The 7,391-nt window shown below is 36.3% G+C and overlaps 1 non-coding gene across 1 annotated transcript; it reads left to right on the top strand.

Annotated features, from left to right (window-relative positions):
- The first annotated feature begins 4,086 nt into the window (after window positions 1-4,086).
- On the top strand, window positions 4,087-4,191 carry LOC148572000 (small nucleolar RNA R71). Its single transcript, XR_015908923.1, has one exon. It is a non-coding gene; the product is annotated as a small nucleolar RNA R71 (small nucleolar RNA).
- The last annotated feature ends 3,200 nt before the right edge of the window (window positions 4,192-7,391 follow it).

Here is a 7,391-nt window from a genome sequence, read left to right as displayed (position 1 = left end):
GTCCCTCAATTTCAGCCAGAAAATACCTGAAATCACAGAAAAACACACAAACTCATAGTAAAGTCCAGAAATGTGAATTTAACATAAAAACTAATAAAAACATCCCTAAAAGTAACTAGATCCTACTAAAAACATACTAAAAAAATGCCAAAAAGCGTATAAATTATCCGCTCATCACAACACCAAACTTAAATTGTTGCTTGTCCCCAAGCAACTGAAAATCAAATAGAATAAAAAGAAGAGAATATATTATAAATTCCAAACTATCAATGAAACATAGCTCCAATCAGATGAGCGGGACTTGTAGCCTTTTGCCTCTTGAATAGTTTTGGCATCTCACTTTATCCATTGAGGTTCAGAATGATTGGCATCTATAGGAACTCAGAGTTCAGATAGTGTTATTGATTCTCCTAGTTTAGTATGTTGATTCTTGAACACAGCTACTTTATGAGTCTTGGCCGTGGCCCTAAGCACTTTGTTTTCCAGTATTACCACCGGATACATAAATGCCATAGACACATAACTGGGTGAACCTTTTCAGATTGTGACTCAGCTTTGCTAAAGTCCCCAATTAGAGGTGTCCAGGGTTCTTAAGCACACTCTTCTTTTGCTTTGGACCTTGACTTTAATCGCTCAGTCTCAAGTTTTCACTTGACACCTTCACGCCACAAGCACATGGTTAGGGACAGCTTGGTTTAGCCGCTCAGGCCAGGATTTTATTCCTTTAGGCCCTCCTATCCACTGATGCTCAAAGCCTTGGGATCCTTTTTATTTACCCTTGCCTTTTGGTTTTAAGGTTTATTGGCTTTTTGCTCTTGCCTTTTGGTTTTAAGAGCTTTTGGCTTTTTCTGCTTGCTTTTTCTCTTTTTTATTTTTTTCGCCTTTTTTTTCTTTTTTTTCTGCAAGCTTTTGTATTCACTGCTTTTTCTTGCTTCAAGAATCATTTTTATGATTTTTCATATTATCAAATAACATGTCTCCTTATCATCATTCTTTCAAGAGCAAACATATTTAACATTCTTAAACAACAACTTCAAAAGACATATGCACTGTTCAAGCATTCATTCAGAAAACAAAAAGTATTGTCACCACATCAATATAATTAAACTAAGTTCAAGGATAAATTTGAAACTCATGTACTTCTTGTTCTTTTGAATTAAAAACGTTTTTCATTTAAGAGAGGTGATGGATTCATATTCACTACTTTAAGGCATAGACACTTAGACACTAATGATCACGTAATAAAGACACAAACATAGATAAACATTTAACATAAGAAAACGAAAAACAAAAAATTTAAGAATAAGGAATGAGTCCACCTTAGTGATGGTGGCGTTTCCTTCTTGAGGAACCAATGATGTCCTTGAGCTCTTCTATATCTCTTCCTTGTCTTTGTTGCTCCTCTCTCATTGCTTTTTGATCTTCTCTAATTTCATGAAGGATGATGGAGTGCTCTTGATGTTCCACCCTTAGTTGCTCCCAATAATTGTGTGGAGGAAAATGTATCCCCTGAGGTATCTCAGGGATCTCTTGATTTGCAGTCAAATGTTCTACCACTGAGCTATAGACCCTTGAGATGAATCTCTCCATCTCCTATGACTTGGAGGTGGAAGCTTTTGTCTTCTCTTTTCTCTTTCTAGAGGTTTCTCTGGCCTTAGGTGCCATCAATGGTTATGGAAAAACAAAAAAATTATGCTTTTACCACACCAAACTTAGAATATTGCTCACCCTCGAGCAAAAGAAGAAAGAATAGTAGAAGAAGAAGAAGATATGGAGGTGAGTTGATGTTTTGAATTTGAGTGGGTGGGTGTAGGTGGGTTGTATGATGGTTTTAGGGGAGTAATGGATGTGAGTGGTGAAGGGTTCCTGGGAAAGGGTGATATGGGATTATGAGGAGGTAAGGTGAGTGGAGGTATGTGGGGATCCTGTGGGGTCCACAGATCCTGAGGTGTCAAGGATTTGCATCCCTGCACCAATTAGGCATGTAAAACACCTTTGCATGCAATTCTAGCGTTTAAACGCCGAACTGATGCTTGTTCTGGGCGTTCAACACCCATATGTAGCATGTTTCTGGCGTTGAACGCCAGCTCCATGCTTGTTTCTGGCATTCAGCGCCAGCTCCATGCTCTGTTCTGGCGTTGAACGCCAGCCAGATGCTCCTTACTGGCGTTTAAACGCCAGTAAGCCCTTCCTACAGGGTGTGATTTTTCTTCTACTGTTTTTGATTCTGTTTTTGATTTTTCTATTTATTTTGTGACTCCACATGATCATGAACCTAATAAAACATGAAAGAAAAATAAAAATAAAAATAAAATTAGATAAATAAAAATTGGGTTGCCTCCCAACAAGCGCTTCTTTAATGTCAATAGCTTGACAGTGGGCTCTCATGGAGCCACACAGGTGATCAGGTTAATTTTATAGACTCCCAACACCAAACTTATAGTTTGGATATGGGAGTTCAACACCAAACTTAGAGTTTGGCTGAGGCCTCCCAACACCAAACTTAGAGTTTGACTGTGGGGGCTTTAGTTGACTCTGTACTGAGAGAAGCTTACTGTGCCTCTTTTCCTTGTTTACAGAAGGATGTCCTTGAGTTTTAAACACAAAGGAGTCCTCATTCAATTGAAGGACTAGTTCACCTCTGTTAACATCAATCATAGCTCTTGCTGTGGCTAAGAAGGGTCTTCCAAGGATGATGGATTCATCCTCATCCTTCCTAGTATCTAGGATTATGAAATCAGCAGGGATGTAAAGTCCTTCAACCTTTACTAACACATCCTCTACTTGTCTATAAGCCTCTTTTCTTGAGTTGTCTGCCATCTCTAATGAGATTCTGGCAGCTTGCACCTCAAAGATTCCCAGTTTCTCCATTACAGAGAGTGGCATGAGGTTTATCCCTGACCCAAGGTCACATAGAGCCTTCTCAAAGGTCATGGTGCCTATGGTACAAGGTATTAGGAACTTTCCAGGATCCTGTTTCTTCTGAGGCAGTCTCAGTTGATCCAATGCATTTAGTTCATTGGTGAACAGGGGAGGTTCATCTCCCCAAGTCTCTTTACCAAATAAATTGGCATTCAGCTTCATGATTGCACCAAGAAACTTGGCAACTTGCTCTTCAGTAACATCCTCATTCTCTTCAAAAGAAGAATACTCATCAGAGCTCATGAAGGACATAAGGAGGTTCAATGGAATCTCTATGGTCTCTAAATGAGCCTCAGATTCCTTTGGTTCCTCAGAGGGAAACTCCTTATTGATCACTGGATGTCCCAGGAGGTCTTCCTCCTTGGGATTTACGTCCTCCCCTTCCTCCTTGGATTCGGCCATGATGGTTATATCAATGGCCTTGCACTCTCCTTTTTGATTTTCTTCTGTATTGCTTGGGAGAGCACTAGGAGGGGTTTCAGTGATCTTCTTACTCAGCTGGCCCACTTGTGCCTCCAAATTTCTAATGGAGGACCTTGTTTCATTCATGAAACTTAAAGTGGCCTTAGATAGATCAGAGACTAAATTTGCTAAATTAGAGGTATTTTGTTCAGAGTTTTCTGTCTGTTGCTGAGTGGATGATGGAAAAGGCTTGCTATTGCTAAACCTGTTTCTTCCACCATTATTAAAGCCTTGTTGAGGCTTTTGTTGATCCTTCCATGAGAGATTTGGGTGATTTCTCTATTAGGGATTATAAGTGTTTCCATAGGGTTCACCCATGTAATTCACCTCTGCTATTGCAGGGTTCTCAGGATCATAAGCCTCTTCTTCAGAAGATGCCTCTTGAGTACTGTTGGATGCAGCTTGCATTCCATTCAGACTCTGAGAAATCATATTGACTTGCTGAGTCAATATTTTATTCTGAGCCAATATGGCATTTAGAGTATCAATTTCAAGAACTCCCTTCTTCTGAGGCGTCCCATTACTCACAGGATTCCTCTCAGAAGTGTACATGAACTGGTTATTAGCAACCATGTCAATGAGTTCTTGAGCTTCTGCAGGTATTTTCTTTAGGTGAATGGATCCACCTGCAGAAGTATCTAATGACATTTTAGCTAATCCAGATAGACCATCATAGAATATATCCAGGATGGTCCATTCTGAAAGCATGTCAGGATACTTTTTGGTCAGTTTCTTGTATCTCTCCCAAGCTTCATAGAGGGATTCACCTTCTTTCTATCTGAAGGTTTGAACATCCACTCTAAGCTTACTCAGCTTTTGAGGAGGAAAGAACTTGGCTAAGAAAGCCTTGACCAGCTTATCCCAAGAGTTCAGGCTATCCTTAGGTTGAGAGTCCAACCATATTCTAGCTCTGTCTCTTACAGCAAATAGGAAAAGCATGAGCCTGTAGACTTCAGGATCTACTCCATTAGTCTTAACAGTGTCACATATCTGCAAGAATTTAGTTAAGAACTGAAAGGGATCTTCAGATGGAAGTCCATGAAACTTGCAGTTTTGTTGCATCAGAGAAACTAATTGAGGTTTAAGCTCAAAATTGTTTGCTCCAATGGTAGGGATGGAGATGCTTCTTCCATGTAAATTGGAATTAGGTGCAGTAAAGTCACCAAGCATCCTCCTTGCATTATTATTATTTTCGGATGCCATCTCCTCTTCCTGTTCAAAAATTCCTATAAGGTTGTCTCTGGATTGTTGTATTTTAGCTTCTCTTAGTTTCCTTTTCAGAGTCCTTTCAGGTTCAGGATCTGCTTCAACAAGAATGTTCTTGTCCTTGCTCCTGCTCATATGACAAAGAAGGGAATAACAAAGAAAATATGGAATCCTCTATGTCATAGTATAGAGATTCCTTTGTGTGAGTAGAAGAAAAAATGGAATAAGAGTGAAGAAGAATGGATAATCCAAACACAAGGGTGAGGATAGGAGAGATATGAGATGAAGAGAAGTGTTAGTAAGTGAATAAATAAATAGAAGGAGATGAGAGGTGAGAGAATTTGAAAAATAAAAATTAGAATTTAAAGTTAAATTTTGAAAATAGTTTTTGAAAAAAAAGTTAGTAATTTTCAAAAATTAGGAATGAAATAAAATTAAAATTAAAAATTGAAAACAATTAATTAATTAAAAAGAATTTTTTTTGAAAAAGAGGGAGGTATTTTCGAAAATTAGAGAGGGATAGTTAGTTAGGTAGTTTTGAAAGAGATAAGAAACAAATAAAAAGTTAATTAGTTGGTTGAAACAAATTTTGAAAATCAATTTTTAAAAGATAAGAAGATAAGAAGTTAGAAAAGATATTTGAAAAAGATATGATATGAAAATGTATGATTAAAAAGATATGATTTTGAAAAAGATAAGATAAAAAGATATTTTTGAAAAGATATGATTGAAATTAGTTTTGAAAAAGATTTGATTTTTTAAAATCACAATTAATGACTTGATTCACAAGAAATCACAAGATATGATTTTAGAACTTAAAGTTTGAATTTTTCTTAACAAGTAACAATCTTGAAATTTTTGAATCAAAATATTAATTGTTGATGATATTTTCGAAAATATGATATAAAATTAAGAAAAAGATTTTTGAAAAAATATTTTTGAAAAAGATTTTTGATATTTTCGAAAATAAATAAAAAATGGAAAAGATATGATTTTTGAAAAAGATTTTGAAAAAGATAGGATTTTTAAATTGAAAATTTGATTTGACTCATAAGAAACAACTAGATTTTAAAATTTTTTGAAAAAGTCAACTCAAATTTTTGAATTTATGAGAAGAAAAAGAGGAAGATATTTTTTGATTTTTTTTTTAATTTTTAATGAAGAAAGAGAAAAACATGAAAAAGACTCAATGCATGAGAATTTTAGATCAAAACAATGAATACATGCAAGAATGCTATGAATGTCAAGATGAAGACCAAGAACACTTTGAAGATCATGATGAACATCAAGAACATATTTTTGAAAAATTTTTGATGCAAAGAAAACATGCAAGACACCAAACTTAGAAATTTTTAATGTTCAGACACCATGAATGCAAAAATGCACATGAAAAATGCATATGAAAAACAAGAAAAGACACAAAACAAGAAAATATGAAGATCAAACAAGGAGACTGGCCAAGAACAACTTGAAGATCATGAAGAACACTATGAATGCATGAATTTTCGAAAAATGCATAAATTTTTTTTGAAAAAAATGCAATTGACACCAAACTTAAAAATTGACTCAAGACTCAAACAAGAAACACAAAATATTTTTGATTTTTATGATTTTATAAATTTTTTTTGTATTTTATATTTTTTTTTTCGAAAATTAATGTGAGAAAGAAAAATAAGGATTCCAAAATTTTTTTAATATGAATTCCAGGAATCTTGCACTCTTAGTCTAAAGCTCCAATCTGAGGGTTAGACATGGCTTAATAGCCAGGCAAGCTTTAGAAGATACAGATCAGGCATACAACAGCTGAAACTTCATCCAACTACATATACTTATAAGTGGAAGCCTCAGTCTAAAAGAATTAGACATGGCTTTACAGCCAGCCAGGCTTCTACATGCTTCATGAAACACTAGAATTCATTCTTAAAAATTTTGAATAATTTTCGAAAACAAAAGGAAAAAATTTTTTGAAAGATTTTTGAAGAAATATTTTTGGAAATAAAACAAAAAGAAAATTACCTAATCTGAGCAACAAAATAAACCGTCAGTTGTCCAAACTCGAACAATCCCCGGCAACGGCGCCAAAAACTTGGTATGCGAAATTGTTACTCAGGTTGTAAAATTTGTTGTCCGTTCTCTCCCTGGCAACGGCGCCAAAAACTTGGTGTGCGAAATCGTGATCATTCCATTCCTTGGTAACGACGCTAAAAACTCAATACGCACGTTCATGATCTTATATCTGTTTCACAACTTCGTACAACTAACCAGCAAGTGCACTGGGTCGTCCAAGTAATAAACCTTACGTGAGTAAGGGTCGATCCCACGGAGATTGTCGGGTTGAAGCAAGCTATGGTCACCTTGTAAATCTCAGTCAGGCAGATTCAAATGTATAAAGAGATTATAGTGAACGAAAATTAAAATAGGATAGGGATACTTATGTAATTCATTGGTGAGAATTTCAGATAAGCGTATAGAGATGCTTTCGTTCCTCTGATCTCTGCTTTGCTGCTGTCTTCATCCAATCAATCCTACTCCTTTCCATGGCAAGCTCTATGTAGGACATCACCGTTGTCAATGGCTACATCCCATCCTCTCAGTGAAAAAGGTTCAAATGCTCTGTCACGGCACGGCTAATCATCTGTCGGTTCTCGATCATACTGGAATAGAATCCATTGATCCTTTTGCGTCTGTCACTATGCCCAGCACTCGCGAGTTTTAAGCTCGTCACAGCCATCCCTTCCCAGATCCTACTCGGAATACCACAGACAAGGTTTAGACTTTCCGGATCTCAGGAATGGCCATCC

This window comes from Arachis ipaensis, chromosome B3 (assembly GCF_059453495.1).
Source record: "Arachis ipaensis isolate K30076 ecotype BB chromosome B3, ASM5945349v1, whole genome shotgun sequence".
NCBI classification, from domain to species: Eukaryota; Viridiplantae; Streptophyta; class Magnoliopsida; order Fabales; family Fabaceae; genus Arachis; species Arachis ipaensis.
This window is presented reverse-complemented; position numbering and strand designations above follow the sequence as displayed.